Below are 18,301 nucleotides of genomic sequence, written 5' to 3' on the forward strand. Positions count from 1 at the left end.
TAAGGTCTCGACCTCCCTGTGGCCTTCACTGCTCCTGTGCGTTGCAGCTTTGGGTATGAGGGGCTTTGTGAGTCACCCAGCCACCTTCAGATTTTGCTCCTGCCTGAGTCCTCGCTGTCTGGCCCCTGGCCTTGGGCGGGGCTGCGCTGTCTAACAGCCACTTGGCCCCCTCCCCTGTACAGGAAGTGTCTGTTCAAGGTTAGGTCCCCTCATCAACTTGTGCTGCAGCCTCTCTAGGAGCCGCTGGAGGTGGAAACTTGTTATTAACTTTGTGCTGGAGGGCCCTTAATGGGTTTTTTGATGTAGATGGAGCAAGATTTCCTTTATAAGGGGTTTGGATAATGTTTCTCTTTGGTTTAATAATATTTATTTTCTTTTTGAATTTTCATTAGCACCTATTTTTTTAACCTTTTAATGTAGGTAAAAATCCATATTTTTTTGCCTCTTTGTAATTCTTTTAGTAAAAGTATGTTTTACTTTCCTTACATACTTTGCACATAAACTGTTTCTTTAATAGTTTTACATTTAGGATGCCTAATTTTAAATTATACAATATTTCTTGCATGAATTCCCTATTATAACATTTTTTACGACTTTCATAGACCATCTTTCACATGCCTCAACTTTCTGACTTCTTTTTACACTATTTCTTTCCCCAGTCACACCTTCTGTGTCTTTCTCTAATCTCTTCTCTTTCAGCCTCTCTATCACTTATTCTCTCCCTCTGTCTCTCTCTTTCTCATTTGCTCTCTCTCTCTCTCTCTTTCTCTGTCATCTCATTTCCTTTTTCTTTTCTACTTAGTCTTTTGGGCTGGGTGGGATTTTCATGGCCGCAGTCTGGGCCCGGGCCGCCGCTGGCCCAGAGGCTCAGCAGATGCCTGGCGTAAATTGCACAAGTCATTAACGCTGGGCTAGAGGGTGCCTTTGTCTTTTCTCCTTACCTTCACATCCACAGCCCTTACATACTTACTTTGACCTTCTCCTTTAAAGTACTGACTTTGCTTTCTTTCTCTTTGCATTTCTGAGTTCCCTGTCTTCCTTCTTTCACCTCTTCTAGAAAACTTTAAAATTTTGCCAAAAGATTTTTGCTTTCTGTCTCTGCTCTTCTCTTTCTCTCTCTGCTGGTCTTTTCATGCCTCTGCCAGCCACCCACGCTGCTGTTCTCCCCTCTCCTTCCCCTCCCACTATGGAGTGGCCAGCGGGAGTGGAGCTTAGCCTCTTTCTTCCCCTGAGAAGATGGGAAAGGGAAGTTCTGAATATGTTTTCCTACTACCAGAGGTTTGTGTGAGGTTCAATCTCCCCCTGATGGAGATTTTTCACCTCTTTTTAACCTCCAAGACACCCCGACTAAGGAATACTTCACTCACATCCTGCAGCTTTTCTTTCCTTAGTCCTAACTAAGGAATGCTTTATTGCCCGTGTGGTTTCTCTTTCCACACGTGGTATATCTTAACCAGGGAATGCTTCACTGCCCTGCGGCTTTTCTTTCCTTGGTCTTGACCACCAATGAAATACTTTACCAGCTCTTCTGGTGTTTCCTTCCTTGGCTCATGCATGAGGTTACCTGGTCCACGTGATATATGAAGATCTTTTACTCTAGGTCGCCGGCTGGTTTCTTTCTGCCTTGCTGAGAGTCTAGGTTTATTCATTGCACCGGGTGTGACTTGATTCCTTACCCCTGAGGCCCCTGCAATGAGGCAGTGGGGCACGTCTTCATGAGAGAGGAGGAGAATGTATCCTTGTACGGGCCACCATTGTGTTATAAGTAAAATGTTTATTTAGAAATAAAATGTTTGGTTTCTGGTACTGCAAGGAAAAATTTGCATTTAGACAAAAAGTTTTCTCAGCAAGGCAATTTTACTTTCTGTAGAAAGGGTGGGTGCTCTTCGCAGATGGAATAATGGTCAGAATACACTTGAACAATGGAGGGAAACAATTTTTATCTTTTATGTAGCTTGTCGTTACTACTGTGTTTTGTCTCTATTGGCTGCAGCTAGACTTTATAAGTTAAACTAAACTTGATTGGCTAACAATTTAAAACCTTTTTAAATAGGTAAAAGTAATGGAGAAGAAAGGAAAAGAGGAAGTTGCTTATGAAAAGATTTAGAAAAGTAATAACATTCTTTAATGAGGAAGGGACATAGGATGTGAGCTAGAACGTGCTTGTAAGCATGTTTAGCACAAATATCTTGGTTAAAGTACAAAACAGAATATACTTATTCTTTTATATGTAACAGCTACATAAGATAAGGCTTAATAAAGAGTTATTGGCACAAAGCAAAGAGGCTTGAAAGAAGTTGGTTTTTAAAAGAAACTATTACTTTTAACACTTATGATTTATTATTTAATAAGAAGAGAAACTTTGAAAACAAAACTTTTTACTTTCTACAAATGTCAAAATAGAAAATGCGGTGTCTGGAATTGAACTGGAGGCCTCTTGGTCTGCAGTCCAGTGCTCCACCCCTGAGCTATACCCCCTCCTGCTGTTATGAGGGTCAATTAATATCTTTGACTTGTGCAGTCATACCCAGATGACCTATGTGTTGCCACTTCACAATGGAAGCTCCTAGGAGCTGCCAGGCCTACCTCAGTGAAAACTCATTGACCTTGTGCATAAGAAGAGGCAGTGCCCCCTTGTAAAATACTCTGGATCTTGTGTCTTCCCTGCCTTGAGTCCTTGGTTGCGGGCAGCAACCTGGAAAAGCGCTGCCAGTGGCTGCTAGAATGGCCTTCAGAGTCAACCTCCAGTACCTCTTATGGTGGGCATGTACAAGAGAAACTGTGTGACTGAGATGTCTGTCCTAACATACTTAATGACAGAGTTGGGCCTGGCTCTCCTAGCCCAGTATTCCATTCAGGGCAGATTCAACACAACTGCAGTCTAGGACAAAAGATGATTCTTCCAACTTTTACTTCTTCAGTTAATACAGATGGAGAATGATAGAGAAGGAGCAACTCTAAGAAATAGTGAGAAGTAGGTAGCTGAGTAGATTTCAGAATCCCCAAAAGCATTAGTAGGGCCAATGTTACCATAGTTTCATGACCAAAAAGTGTTGGTAGAGAACAACCCCACTTGGTCTCATTTTTTTTCCTTAAGCGACAGGGTATTTTTCTGTCATCCAGGCTGCAGTACAGTGAAACAATCATAGCTTACTGCAGCCTCTAACTCCTGGGCTGAAGCAATCCTCCCACCTCAACCTCCTAAGTGTTGAGACCCCAGGTGAGTGCCATCATACCCAGCTAATATTTTTTTTTTTTTTTTTTTTTTTTTTTGTAGAGACGAAGTCTCACTATGTTGCCCAGGCTGGTCTGAAACTCCTGGCCTCAAGTGACCCTTCTTCCCTGGCCTCCCAGAGTGCTGGGGTGACAGACATGAGCCACTGCTTCCAGCCTCCCGTGAGACCTTTTCTGATGATAGAACTCCATCCCACCTAGAAAGAACACTTGGAGTAACACTTGGGTTAGCACCTTTTCATCTCCTCAGCCGTGCCAAGGCCCCACTTCTCTTGTCACAGGAGCTGGTAAACTCTCTTCTGCAAACTGCCTTTCCCTGCTACTGGAATTTTCTCCTTTACCCACAGGCCTTTGCCTTGTAGTCCTGGCAACCTTCTCAGAAGGCAGTCAACAGCCAGCCACTCCTCTCTACTGCAGGCCCAAGAGCCTGCGGAAACACTGACTTCCACTGCCATTTCTATGATAGTGTTAAAATCCTCTTGCTTTTCCTTTTTGGCAGTAGGGTGGACTGTGAAGGAAGATGCAAAGGAATGATGAGACTACGGGAGCACGGAATGCTCTGCTGGCAGGGCTGGGCAGCAACCTGAGTCCAGGAGGGCTGGGACGTGTCTGGATTCTGGAGGCCAGGTGTCAGTAGTACGGTGATGAACGGGCATTTCTAGGAAGAAATGTTAGGCCCCACACATGGTGAGGAATCAGGAAAGAGACTGCCTTGCACAAAGACAGGATAAGCGCTGAGCTCTTTTGGAAGGAGTGAAGAGAATACAGGAAGAAAGAAAACCAGTCCCGAGAATCTCTAGCCGCGGGCTGAGTGGCTGGGGTTTAATGGGCCCTGAATTCACAGTCTTTTTTGGGTCTGAAAAACTACAGGCAACTTATTTCAAGTTGGAGTTGGATGTGTAGTGCTTTAGGCTCCTGGCCAAAGGAAAATCCTCCCCAGACTGCATCAGGAACTATACTTCAAAGAATGCCCATTGATAGAGTTTGGACAAGCACAATAAGCCTGGGAGAAACAGTGCGGCGTGGATACCAATAGCTGTGGATTCTGAAGCCAGACAGCCTGGCTTCAAGGCCTACCCCACTAGAAGACCTTGCGCAGATTACTGCCCTTCCCTTTCTTCAACTGTGCTATCTGTGAAATGGGGGTAATAAGAGTGTCTACGTGATGGATTGTTGTGTAGATAGAATGAGTTAATCTACGTAAAGCACTGAAAACAGGACTGGCACGTAGTAACTTCTGTATACTGTTTACTGAACAGTTAAAAAGTTTGCAGGGAAATCAGCTGACATTCATTAGAGCCAATAAACGCAAGTAAGGGAATAAAAACCCATACGGCAGGAGAAGGTATCTATTGCACATAACTGATGAAGGGTTTATACCCAAAATATATAAAGAATTGCACAAGACAATTTAAAAATACACAACTCAGTAGAAAAATGATGAAGAGATTTGAGCAGTTACATCATACAGTTGGGCATCCAAGCAGCCAATAAGCTTATTAAAAGATGCTCAAACCTCGTGAGTCTAGAAAGGTGCAAGTTAAACCACAGTGAACTATCGCTAGAATTGTTGCTAGGATGGTTAAAATGAAAGAGACTGATGTTACTCAGTGATGGTATGTGGAGCCATAGTAACTCTCATCCCCTGCTAGTGGTAGTGTCATTTGCTGTATCCAGTTTAGAAAACCATCTGGCATTATTGGCTAAAAGTAAAAGTAAAAACACCCTCTTCCTCAGCAGTTATATTCCTTGATACAGACATCAGAGAGTGTATATGTACATGCAAGAATGTTCATGGCAGCATTTCTTTTAATAGTCCCAAACTGGAAACAAATGCCCATGAACAGTAGGATAGGTAAATAAGTCATGATCTAGTCATATAACAGAATCCTAAACAGAGTTTTAAAAAGGACAGAGTACCACTACCGTGGAAAAACACAGATAAATCCTATAGACATAAGACTGAGTGAAAGAAGGAAGTTTCAAAGGAATAACTATGTACAATTCCAGTATATAAAATCAAGAACAGGCAAGACTAGTCCATGGTGATAGAATAGTGTTACCTTTTCGGGAGAGAGGGTAATTGGGAAGGGGAACCACGGGACCCTCTGAGGTGCTAGAAATTTTCTATATCTTGATTTGGGAGGTGGGTACATAGGTATGCATGTGTGCAAATTAATTGAGCTGTATGTTGAAGATGTGTGTACCTTACTGTGAGTTGTATTTCAATTAAAAGTAAATAAAAAGGAAGACATTGATACTTTTCATTTCTGGAATGTCTTAGTTGATTTATTTTAAAAATATATTTGGTGATTTTTGATAAGTCTTTTGCTCCTCAATTCAGTTTCCATTTCTCCTTTATTTAAGAACACTTTTGTCTTGCTTTCAGTTTTCAGTTGAACGCTTTCACCATCCCACCATTAAGTAAGATTTCTTTTTATGTTTTAGGTAGACACATCATGAAGACGTGTTGAATTTGATTGGATGTTTTTCTTCATCTATTTTAATGACGTGATTTTTTTCCTTTAATCTGTTGTCTTAGCTTGGCTTTCTTTAGAAGTAGACCCTGAAACTAGAATTTAAGAGCAAGTAGTTTATTTGGGAGATAAGTTCAGGAAACACCAGTCAGGAATGGTAAGGCAGACAGAGAAAGGAAAGAAGCCAATAAAAGGTGGTGTCAGCCTACATAACAGACAGAGAGAAGCCCTCTGAGAGGAAATTATATTTATTTAGGGAACAAGCATTGGCAATGGGAATACAGGTGTCACAGTAAACTGTGTGTTTTTGAGGAGGTCGTGGCAAGGTAAAGGCAAAATGAGAAGGATTATATAAATTGTTTTGAAGAAATAATTCCTGGCTACAGCAATCAGTAACAAAGGTGGCAACAGTCCAAGGCTGGTCAGGCTTTTGCTGGGCAAATGTCCTTGCAGAAGTATTTTTTGTGAGTGTGTAAAGTTACAGTGGCCTTTGTGCAAGGTTGTGGTTTTTACAGAGTCTTTTGTGATAGTTCTTGTTATCAGGAATTCATATATAAAAACTCTACCTTTGTGGCCTTCCCTGGCTCCATTTGTCCGGTTTTAACACAAGTGACTCCATTTTCATTCTGACAGCTTTCACAGTGGGATATTAGACAAGTTACCATTATAGGCACCATTATAGGCAACTGGAGCTTAATACTGTTAGGGACTTTGTAAGAATGTATAACATGCTTTAGGGTTGTCCTCTCCAAAAGAACAAGGCAGCTTGTGTATTTCTCCATCTGCTTCCATCAGTCATGGGTAGAGGGTTGCTTTCGAAGGTTGGTTGCTAATTATTTGGTACTTTTAGCCTGTTATATGTTTGGGCAGCCTAATAATGCCCTCAGACATAGTTACAGGTGCTGACAGTTGAAATTGGGGCCTGCATGCACAGAACTGATAAGTTCTGAAGGAATATCAGTGGGACACTAACAGCATTTACTATGTCCTATAGTGTGGTGAATTACAGTAATAGATTTTTCTAATGTTAAGTCAATCTTACATTCTGAAATGATCTTAATTTGGTTATTATGTGTTATTCTTTCTTATGTAATGCTGACCTTGATGTATTAATAGTTTTGCTTATGGTTTTTAAAGTCTATTCTATGTTAATATGTGAGATTGGCCTGTTTTTTTACATTGTCTTTGTTATTTTTTATAGTAAGTTTAACTAGCCTCATAAAATGAGTTGGGAAAGGTATGCTGTTTTTAATTTTCTATTCTCCAGAAGTGTCTGTGTAAGACATCATTTCTTTCTGAAGTGTTTGGTATAACAAGTGTTTAAACTATCTGTGCCTGGAAGTTTTTTGTTACTCTTTTAATGGCAAAATGTTTCATTATGAATTCAAGTTCCTTAATCGTTCCATGATTAGTCGTGATTTTTAGTTCTTCTTGTGTCAATTTTGATAAAATTAAGCCAGATGTTGAGGACAAATACCACTAGTATAAGCATAAAGTAAGATTTATTTGGGAAAAGTTACAAACAATGCATCGGAATGTCTGCAACTTCCCAAACTCTCTTTATTTCAAGGAAACACGTTCTTGAGCTGGACAAGTTAGACACATGGTAGCAAGTACTCCAGAAGAGACAATCTTTCTCTGTGCCACATCAGATATTTGGAGGAAATATTTAACAGTAAAAGCTTCTTGGCAAAAGAATCAGCCTTGCTGGTAGACAGGAGAATGTGGAATATTGCCACCAAGTGTTTATGAGGTTGGCATAATGGCACCTGTATCAGCTAAAAAATTGTATTTTTTCCCTTCAAACCAGCTTAGTACTGCTAAACTAAAGTGGATCAATGAGAAGGGAGAGAGAGCTGAGACCATCAAGCAGACAAAGAATTCCTCTCTTCATGTAAGTTTTATTTTTCTAGAAACTTTGCCATGCCATGTAAATATTATATTTCATTGGCATAAAATTGATCATATCATCTTACAATCTTTTTAATTTGGGGTGAACTATAATAATGCATTCTTTTCTTTCCTGATATTGGTTATTAGTGTTACTTTGTCAATCTTGTCTGGGTTATTACTTTTATTGTTTGTTTCCAAGAACAACTTTAGCTTCATTGACCCTCTCTTGTGTGTTTTCTACTTAATTAATTTGTGCTTTCATTAATTAATGTATTACTTTCTCCCTTATTTTTTCCTTGGATTCATTTTACTACTACTTTCATGCCTTTTGGGAGAGATGCTTAGTTTGTTCATTTTAACCTTTTCTTTCTATAATACTAGAGATGCATTAAGGCTGTAAATTGCCATCTAAGTACTGTAGAGCTGCAACTGATAAATTTCAATATCTAGTATTTTCATCATTTAGTTCAAAATATTTTCTAATTCCTATTACGATTTATTATTTGACCCATGGGTTATTTAGAAGTAGAATTTTTAGTTTCTAAACATGAAGATTTTCTAATATTTGTTGGATTTGTTATTTGATGTTATTAATTTCTAGCTTAATTTTATTTTGGTCAGAAAACATGCTCTTTATGATTTCAATACTTTGGAATTTGTTAAGACTGGCTTTGTGGTTCAGTATACAATTCATATTTGTCAGTGTTCCACGTGCGCTTGGAAAAAATCCATATTCTGCATATAAGTGCAAGATTCTTTACATGTTAAACAGGTCAGTTTTGTTAGTCATGTTGTCCAAATCGTCTGTGTCCTTTTGATATTATGTGGGCTTGTTTACAAATTCACAAGGGTTTTTAAGATCTCTCACATGAAAGATCCAGCAGAGGTTTGTCCATTTCTCTCTTTCAGTTTCATATATTTTCACTTATTATGTTTTGAGGCTATGTTATTAGGTATACCAAATTTAGAATTGCTGTTTTTGGTGAATTGAACTTTCTGTCAATACAAAATTACTCTCTTTATCCCTGGTAATGCTTCGGGCCTCAAAAACTATTTTCTCTGGTATTACTTACTATAGCTACATCATATGTAGTTGCTTTAGATACAGATATCTTTTTCTGTTCTTTTATTTTTAACATTTCTGTATCCTCTCTCGTGAACAAGATACAATTTTTTTAATCCAGTTAATTTTTTTGTGTTTTAAGTGGAGAATTTAATGGATTATATTCCATGTTCATACTGGTAACAATGGATTCTATGCCATGTTCATACTGGTAACACTTTTGATTAAATTTCCTTTGTCCGGCAAGTTCTAGTTTCTTTTTATCTCCTTTATGGTCTTATTTTGGACACTATAGAAAGAGATCCTCACAGTTTAGAGGTGAGATTCCCACCACAGCCAAGCCTGGAGTGAACTGGTAAAAATCTGCAAGAGTCCCCTGAGCGAATGGATTCCTCCGCTGAGGGGATCACCCAAAAGATGGTTAATGTGTGACTGACAGAAGGTAGAAGTGGGCTGTACACAAGGAAACCAGTAACCTGGTCTACTCCTGAGAGTGACCTAGACACCTTGAGCCAGGATCTGCATAGAATTAAAACATAAAGAGCTGGAGAGTAAAATCATTGGCACTCTCCTTGTGCTGACCTAGGCAGGGACAAGTGTGTCTGGGAACATCAGTGTTCTCAGTGCCCATTGAGAGGTGGACTCCAGAGAGGAGCAGCACACAATCCCAGCTCCAACAAAATGACACCGCTCCTCTTTGTACTGTCCAAGTCCCTCTGCTCAGACTGCAGCTCATCAGCAACTGCTGTCTCCCCACGCTCTGTCCTTGCGATGCGTTCCCTCTGCTTTACAGAGGGAGTCAAAGCCGCCAGACCTCAGCTCCTCGGCTTCCCACCCTACCACAGACATCTCTCTTCCTCCGTTCTCAGTCCTTTCCCTTCTCTCTCAGAGAAGACATTCTCCTGTCTCCTTCCAAAGCAAATCACCCCATCTGTACTCTGGTCTCTATAACTGAATTGAGTTCTTTCTCAATCTCGTTCCTTCCCCCACCCAAAGCATGCTCAGTCTCTATCCTAAGTTAGGTTAGATTGCCCGCTTTCCCCTGTAGCTACTGCTATATTGCTCTCTGGAAAAAAAGAAATTTTTATTTCTCAACTCTTCTTTCTCACATTTTCCTCAGCCTTTACGTCTGATCAGTCACCAAGTCCTATAATATTTTATCTTGAAAGTTTCTCTGGAATCCCTTTTTCTCCTCTACATTCCTTTCCTTACTCTGTGTCACTGGGCAGGCTATTTAACTATGTAAGCTTCAGTTTCTTCTCTTAAACACAGATAAGTTTCTTATAACAAATATAACTTATGATAAACTGCCTAGTGTGATATTAGCACATAATAGGGGTTCAGAAAATAACACCAGTTCCTGTCCTTGTCTTTTGGCAAACTCCAAATCATCCTCTGTAATGTCTCCGAAATGACCTCCTGAAACAAGTGACCTGACCTGGTTGCTTCATTTTAGGGCACAGGACTCCTGTAGCCCCCAAAACAAACTCAGAATCCAGCCAGTCACGGTGGTTCACGCCTATAATCCCAGCACTGTGGAGGCCAAGGCGGGTAGATCACCTGAGGTCAGGAGTTTGAGACCAACCTGGCCAACACGGTGAAACCCCGTCTCTACTAAAAATACAAAAATTTGCCGGGTATAGTGGCACATGACTGTGATCCCAGCTACTCAGGAGGCTGAGGCAGGAGAATCCCTTGAACCCGGGAAGTGGAGGTTGCAGTGAGTTGAGAACGCACCAGTGAACTCCACCCTGGGTGACAAAGTGAGACTCCATCTCAAAAAACGAACAGTTGGAATTCCAAAACATCTCACACGTGCAAAGTCTTGAGTCTAGTCACCCACTTCCAAGCCTTAGGCTGCAGTCACAGTCCTCCCACCCCCTGCTCTGCACACTCATCACAAAAACACTTCCGATCTACTCCGTATGCAAGCAGGCATACCTGCAGGCACGAACACACACGGGTGCACACACACCCAGGCACACACACCTCGGTCTTTCTTTTAGACCCAGACAGCACTCCAACAACATTGCATCTTTGTTCCTCTGCATTTTCTGTCTAGCACGCCCTTCCCACACACTCACCTTCAAGACCTCACTGATGCTCACTATCTCTGCAGAGCTGTCACTGAGTCCACATCCGGAGGCGTCCCGGCTGTAGTCCACACTGCTTTCTATCGCAGCTAATGTCATTTTTTGTTGACATCACTTTTCCTCACTAGATCGAGAGCTTCTAAGAGAGAACAGGGATGATTTGTGCTAGATTTCACTCATCTCTATCCTCCCACAAAGGCTGGCCTCTTGGTCACTAAATATTTGAGAAATTTAATTGAGGGGGTTGACTGCTGACTCTGTACAGGTTGATAGCTCTCTGGAGTTTTGTTCTCACCCAGAGGGAGAAAGATGAGGGAGAGGAGGCTGCAGGGTTACTGGCTGAGGGTTCCGTGGCCTTGGTGGAAGGGGAGTAGGCAGCAGAAAGAGAGACACATTTTCAGTGGGGTGGGTCAACCCTGCTTATATAAGATGGCAATGTCACAGCTGTGGTTTCAACACTGAAGAAATACTAGTTATGGCTGGACATGGTTTCTCATGCCTGTAATCCCAGCTCTTGGGAAGCTGAGACATGGAGGATTGCTTGAGTTTCCTAGGTCTAGATTAGCCTGGGAAACATAGCAGGACCCCACCTCTATGAATTAAAAAATTAAAAAATGAGCTGGACATGTGGCACTGGCTTGTAGTCCTACCTACTGGGGAGATTGAGGCAGGCGGATTGCTTGAGCCCAAAAGTTTGAGGGTACAGTAAGCCATGACCTGTACCACTGCACTCTAGTATGGGTGACAGAGCGAGACCTCTTTCTCTATAAAAAATTAAAAATTAAAAACAATTTGCCGGGCATGGTTGCTCATGCCTGTAGTCCTAGCTATTCAGGAGGCTGACATGGGAGGATTGCTGGAGCCCAGGAGTTGGAGGCTGCAGTGAGCTATGATCATGGCACTGTACTTCAGTCTGAGCTGGACCTGAGCTGAGTGAGACAGCTTGAAAGAAGAAAAGGAGAGGTAAGGAAAAGGGAAAGGGAAGAAAATGGAGAGGAGGAGAAGGGAGGGAGGGGACTAGTCAGAAAAATACGGTCATTCACCTGTTGGGTGACATGTCAAATAACGGCTTGGATCTAGTGCATTAGACTGCAGACTAAAAAATCTCTGTCTGTTTCAGATCTCCATGCCGACTCCTGACTGTTTCTTTGGTGTTGTTGTTTGTTTGTTTGTTTGTTTTGTTTTTGAGACAGAGTCTCCCTCTGTCACCCAGACTGGAAGTCTGTGGCACAGTCTTGGCTCACTGCAACCTCCACCTCCTGGGTTTGAGTGATTCTCGTGCCTCAGCCTCCTGAGTAGCTGTTATTACAGGCACCTGCCTCCATGCCTGGCTAATTTTTGTATTTTTATTAGAGACGGGGTTACGCCATGTTGGCCAGGCTGGTCTCAAACTCCTGGCCTCAGGTGATCCGCCTGCCTCGGCCTCCCAAAGTGCTGGGATTACAGGCATGAGCCACGAGACACAGCCAGGCATTGTTCTATGTGCTTTAAACCCTCACCAAGGAAACCTATGAGGTGGTAGGATTATTATCTTCCATTTGACAGATGCAGAAACTGAGGCCCAGCAGAGGTTGAGTAACTTATGCGAAGTGTCACTCAACTCACACGCCCCAGCGAGTGTCCAGGAGGGCCTGCCTCTTGCAATAGAAATCAGACATCCCACAGGAACTTCTGAGGTTTTCCCACTGCTGCCAGATGTATGCAAGGAACATGTGATCTTCGTAATTCCAGAGCGGGGCAAACTGCTTGGCACCTCTTCAATAGGTGACATTTAGTGAGTAAATGACTGTGACTCAACTGTGACTCTCCTGACAGCCTCAGCCTCCTCTAGCATTCCCCTCCAAGTTGTACTTGTCCTTGTTAGCACAGCCTCATGAGACTGAAGTCCCTACCCCTCAAACCTTAGCCTGCCAATTCTAAGAATTCAGAAATGCAGCTCTGCACTCTGTGGCTGGCTCTGGACCAAAACAAGCACCATTTCTCCTTGACCGGGAGTATGGGATGGAAGATGGAGAGAGAGGCTGGAGGGGAGGAGCATGGAGGGAGTGGCTAGGGAGGTCGGAAGGGCTATCTACTGAGCAATTCCTGAGACCTGCTTTGAGTGCACTATACTAATGAGGTGGGGATTGCAAGATGAGGCAGCCTTCAGGGGATCTGGATGATTATAATGGATTAAGGAGGCAAACCCCATACAGATAGAAGGAACATCAGTGTGGCTCATGCCAATCTAAGATGTATGTGGATAAAGTTCTCTACCAAAATTAAACTTAACAGAAGTGAGAACCTGGATTTGAACCAGGGACCTCTTGCTCTACAGTCAAAAAGCTCTAGCCCTGAGCTATACCCCCATGGCACACTGAGGTTACCTAGTTCATACCTTTCATCAGTGTGGGAGCACTCAGCTTTGTAAAATTAAATCATGGCTTCCCTCCAGGACTTTCTAGAAGCTGCCAGATGTGATTCACAGCTAGACACCTTCCCTCAGCTCTGCAGCTCACCAGGCCTGTCCCTGGGTGGAGCCATGAACAGGAGAAAAGGATGGAAGCTGCCTGCAGAACCCCCAGTCATTTCCCATTGTTTTTTGGAGTTAACCCAAGAGCTGGCCACTGGTCTCCAAAACAGTCCACAGATTCTGATCTGACCTCCCAGCCTGAATTCCTTTTTCCTGCAGTGAAGACAGAGTGGACAAATATGGTAACTGATGATAAACTGCCTAGCATGATATTAGCACATAGTAGGGCATAGTAGGTGTTCAAAAAATAACACCAGTTCCTGTCCTTGTCTTTCGGCAAACTCCAAACCAGTATCTATAATGTCTCCTAAATGACCTTCTTAGACAAAGGACTTGACCTGGTTCTTCATTGCAGCACACAGGACTCCCTGTGGCCCACAGAACAAAGTTGGAATTCCAAATCATCTCATACGAACAGACTCTTGAGTCTAATCCCCTACCTCCAAGCCTTGGGCCACAGTCACAGAGTGGGCTGAAATTCAACTGCAGCCGCAGAGCTACAGGAGTTGGGTCTGCAGGGGCAGCACTGCAGAACCTCTATCTCCCTTGTTAGAGTAGCTGAGCCAGGCTTTTGGCCTACAAGGTTGAAGCAAGGGTGTGAGTGAGCTCTGGCGTGGGAGAAACCAATTCTCCAGGGGGAAATATCTGCCCTACATGGGAATGCTGCGTGCTGTGATGTGTCTCCCCAGGTCTGGCCACCACTCCATTGCACAAACTGCTGCTGTGGGAAGGAGCCAGGAGGGTGATAACTTGGGATACCATGCCCTGTCTGTTTCTGGGAAACCTGCTGTAGTGCTACTCTCTGGTCTGCCCTGGAAAAACCCAGAAGCATTCTGCATGACAGCTGGAGAAATTACATGTATAGGGGGAGCAGGGAGCTGGATACCAAGAATATGAGGGATACCCATGGAACTGGTGCTGGAAGAGATGAGAAGTTATCCAGCCGGGGTGCAGTTGGGTAGGCCTGAGGTGTAGCTTCCAGTTCCAGGGAAAATCATAGGTGGAATGGATGAAAAGAAACTGGAATATGACCAACAGCTTCTGTGAAGAACATAACAGCTTGTATGAATAGAAAAAGTGCAGTAGGGGGCACCCAGATTTGAACTGGGGACCTCTTGATCTGCAGTCAAATGCTCTACCCCTGAGCTATACCCCCTACTTGTCATGAGTGTCTAATAAGCACCTTTCATGTTGGTAATCACACCCAGCAGTCCTACAGCACATTGAAAGTTCCCGCTTGCTCTTAGAGAGTAAGATCAGCAACGGATTTTACCACAAACTCACCCCAGAAAAGTCCATCCCCAATTCCCAAACCCTAGCCCCTGCTCACATACCTGCACATCTCCCTGCTTTCCCTCAGTCTGTGGTGACGGGAGCAGCTGGGAGGAGTGTTCCCGTTTACTGCTGGAACAGCCTTTAGGTCTACATGTCTGATTTCTTCTTGTTTACAAAATAGCAGTTTGGAGACACAAATTGAGACACATGCAATACTGACATATAAAGATATCTCTCAGTCTGGGATCTTTGCATTAAATCCAGTTCATGAAACAGTTGGCGAAGTTGGGGAAGTTCCCAGGCCCTGACATGGATCAGAGAGCAGTCCTGGGAAGCATCATGGAGACAACATAGCATGAGGACCACACAGCTCCTCCAGGTTTTGGCCAGAAATCTCCGCTGCTAGTGTGGAAAACTCTACACTGAACTACACCCCCATTCGCAGTGCAAGGCTATTTTAAACCTTACATATACTTTTGTTTTTATCTAAGTATCTTGTGCAACTATTTTTGAGAGTCAAATATTGCTTTTAAAGCTTATAGTAAAAGAAACCTCAGTCCTTTTTATTTTCCTCTTGCCACCCAGAGGCAGCCACTCTCCACCCTTCTGACTGTTTCTTCTAGTCTATTTGCCTCTATAATTTTAAGTAATATAAGTATGTCATAGCATGGTGTGTCTAATCAAATTTAGACATCATTAGCTGACTTATTTTTGTAGGTGAGGATTATCACTCATGTCCCTTCTTTTCTGTTTTCCAGTATACCTACCATATGTCAACTTCTTAGATAAAATGCTGTATATTTACTTTCTATTCAATTTTATCTTCCATGTTTTAATTATTATGATTAGTTAATAGTGTTTATGGCCAATGTACATAATCCTAAGCTGAACTAAGAGTTCTGATGGAACTTTTTTTTCCCTCAAGTTACTGATAGTCTCACATTTTCAACCGCTTGGTTTTCTTGGAATATCTACGATTTTCCACAGCCTTTCATTGCTCCATGAAATGCCTGTCAAATCAATTTACCACATTGTAAAAGCTGTTAGATAATTAACATTTTCACTTCTTGTTTTCCAGTAGCTCTCCGGCTTCCTGCTCTGTTTGTGCTGGTTGCCCTGGAAAGTCTGCTGCTCAGCCCATGCCCTGGGACTTCCTCCACCCTTACCAGGACATTCTTTCCATCTCTGTCTCCTGTGTGCAAGTCCCTTTTTCCTGGATTGCCACGTCTTGAATGTTTCTTAATTTACTTCCTCATTTTGGCAGAGGATGTCCTGCAGTTGTTTTCTGGGAATGGTGAGTAGAGGTGAATTTTTTAAGACCTTGCATGCCTCAAAATGTCCATAATTCCACCTACACACTTAATTAGCAGTCTGGACAGACACAGATTTCTAGGTTCAACTTATAATCCTGCATATTGTGAAGGATTGTTTCTGTTGTCTTCTAGTGTCTAGTATTGCTATAGAAAAGTCAAGTGCCATTGTGATCCTCTATCTTTTGTGTATCACCTGTTTCTTTTACTCTTTAAGTTTTGAAGATCTTCCCTTTTGTCCTGGTATTCTGTAATCACACTATGATATACTTGATGAAGATTTTTTTTATTCATTTTGTTGGGCATTTGGAGAATCTTTTCTAATGCATAGCCAAGTCGTTTCATTATGAGTAATGTTCTTGTATAATGTCCTTTCCATCATGTTCTCTTTCTGGGACTTTTATTAGTTTTTTTTGTTTTGAGACAGTGTCTTGCTCACCATAACCTTAAACCCCTGACCTCAAGTGATCCTCCCACCTTAGCCTCCTGAATGGCTAGGCTTACTGACACACCCCATGGTGACCAGCTGATTTTTTTTTTTTTTTTTTTTTTTTTTTTGGTAGAAACAGGGATCTCACCATGTTGTCCAGGCTGGTCTTCAACTCTTGGCCTCAAGTGATCCTCCTACCTGGGTCTCCCAAAGTGCTGGGATTATAGGTGTGAGCCACTACGCCAAGCCTATTTAGTTGGTTTTTATACATCTTGGTTTTAACCTCTAACTTTCTTATTTTTATCTCTCTTACTATCTTTTCCTTTGTCTTTTTGTTTTATTTTACTTTCTGGGAAACTGCCTCAGCTTTATTTTTCAAATATTCTATTTAATTTTTATATCTTCTATCCTTTTTTCTTAATTTCTAAGTTATCTGTTCTATAATTGACCCTTTTATGTGCCTTGTTTAACAGATGAAATATTTTTTCATATTTTTCTCAGAGTATTAATTAGTTTCTTTGATGTTTTCCTCTCTTCCCAGCTAATATACAAGTGAACCAGTGACCTGCAGTTCTGCCCACACAGGGATAATGACCAATCAGATTCTCTCTTTTCAAGATGGTTAACATAACAGATGCCAAGAAAGAGAAGAGGAGCTGACAGCAGAGGGGGAAGATGAAAAGACCCGCAAAGAATGGCCATAAAAGATATGAGTATGTTGAGTGATTAGTGATCGGAAACTACGAGTAATATGGTACAGGTGTTTATAGAAGAACAGCCATTGATCAGGTTGGCTATCAATGAACTCTGGTAAAGAAGGGGTGACCTAGGCCTGAGTCCTAAAGCTTTGTTGATGATGTCAAAAGTCACAGTCCTTTTGAGGCTTCAAAGGCCTCAGCTGTCTGATTATTTCTGGATCTCCATGAAAAGCCCATGACTCCTGTTTTATTCTCACTGCACACCCCTACCTGTGATGAGCCTGAGACACTCCATGCCTTGTAACCCAGTGGCAATATCATCAGGGTGGGGGCTGGCTGGCTGCTCAGGTGGGCCCCCCAAGCAGAGTCTCAGCATAAGCACCATGTTTAGGTCTCACCTTTCTGCAATGTTTGAATTTCACCCAAAGCCACAGTTTCAAAAAATGAACATTATTTCACAACTCTAGATCTTCCCAGTTAGAGGACTATTCACACTCAGTAATCAGGACCCCTTCCCACATCAGAACAGGCAGGGGGGTCTGCAGCAAGGCTAATGATAGGGTGGAGAGTTTGCTGCACTGGGCCAGAGCGTCCTGGCCTCTGCCTGCCCAACAGCAGAGACCCCTCTCCAGGGATTATTCAGGTCCTGCTGGGAGGAACAAACACCAAGTCACAGTACCTTTCCCTTTTATATATGTTTCTAGGCAACCCCAGCTTTCCATAACCATCAGCTTAGTAGGTCACTGTTCCCAGTGGTCATATCTGTTCTGAAAGATTCCCCATCATCTCGAATAAAGGTAAGCACTTCCTAAGTCCCCTTCAGCAACACATGCACAAACCGCCTCTTAGAGCACGCACCTTCTGCAGAGAGACACGCCCAGAGGGTGAGCTGATTTTCAAATTACAGTAGCTCCCCAGGTACCAGAAGAGCCCAAGTGAGATCTGAGAAAGTGGTTCTAGCTTCTCTATCCACCTGCCCTCCAAGGAGCTGAAGACTTCAGGCTGAGGAGGGCTGGCCGAAACAGCCGGAAGAGGTGACTGAAAGGGAAGCAAGGTGTCCTCTTAGCAGGGAAGCAGACCCGTTAGTAAACCAAAGCCTTCACACTCTGGGTGTGAAGAAAGGGCTGCAGGCAACAAGAGGATGGGACTCAGCTCCCAGAGTCAGAGATACTGTTCAGCCAGCCCAGGTGCCAGTGCCAGAGCGCAGTAGCTGAGTGCAGACCAAGAGGCCTTGCTTCCAGTCCAAGCGCCCCTCAGCTGGGCTTGGGTTTAGTCAGCAAAGATGGTTCTGCACTTCTCATTACTTTGACCCAGGA

General features: G+C 42.7%; 1 non-coding gene and 1 pseudogene across 2 annotated transcripts in view; one reads left to right on the plus strand and one right to left on the minus strand.

Annotated features, from left to right (window-relative positions):
- Window positions 1-18,301, plus strand: part of LOC126950782 (uncharacterized) — a 47,693-nt pseudogene that overhangs the window by 25,585 nt on the left and 3,807 nt on the right. The window contains exons 8-10 of the transcript XR_007724295.1: window positions 7,522-7,605; window positions 11,582-15,841; window positions 16,829-17,782. The product of XR_007724295.1 is annotated as an uncharacterized LOC126950782 (transcript). The remainder of the gene's footprint in view (window positions 1-7,521; window positions 7,606-11,581; window positions 15,842-16,828; window positions 17,783-18,301) is intronic.
- TRNAC-GCA (transfer RNA cysteine (anticodon GCA)) lies at window positions 14,357-14,428 on the minus strand. The gene has a single exon. It is a non-coding gene; the product is annotated as a tRNA-Cys (tRNA).

The sequence above is a fragment of the Macaca thibetana genome, chromosome 3, assembly GCF_024542745.1.
Source record: "Macaca thibetana thibetana isolate TM-01 chromosome 3, ASM2454274v1, whole genome shotgun sequence".
Classification (NCBI taxonomy): domain Eukaryota; kingdom Metazoa; phylum Chordata; class Mammalia; order Primates; family Cercopithecidae; genus Macaca; species Macaca thibetana.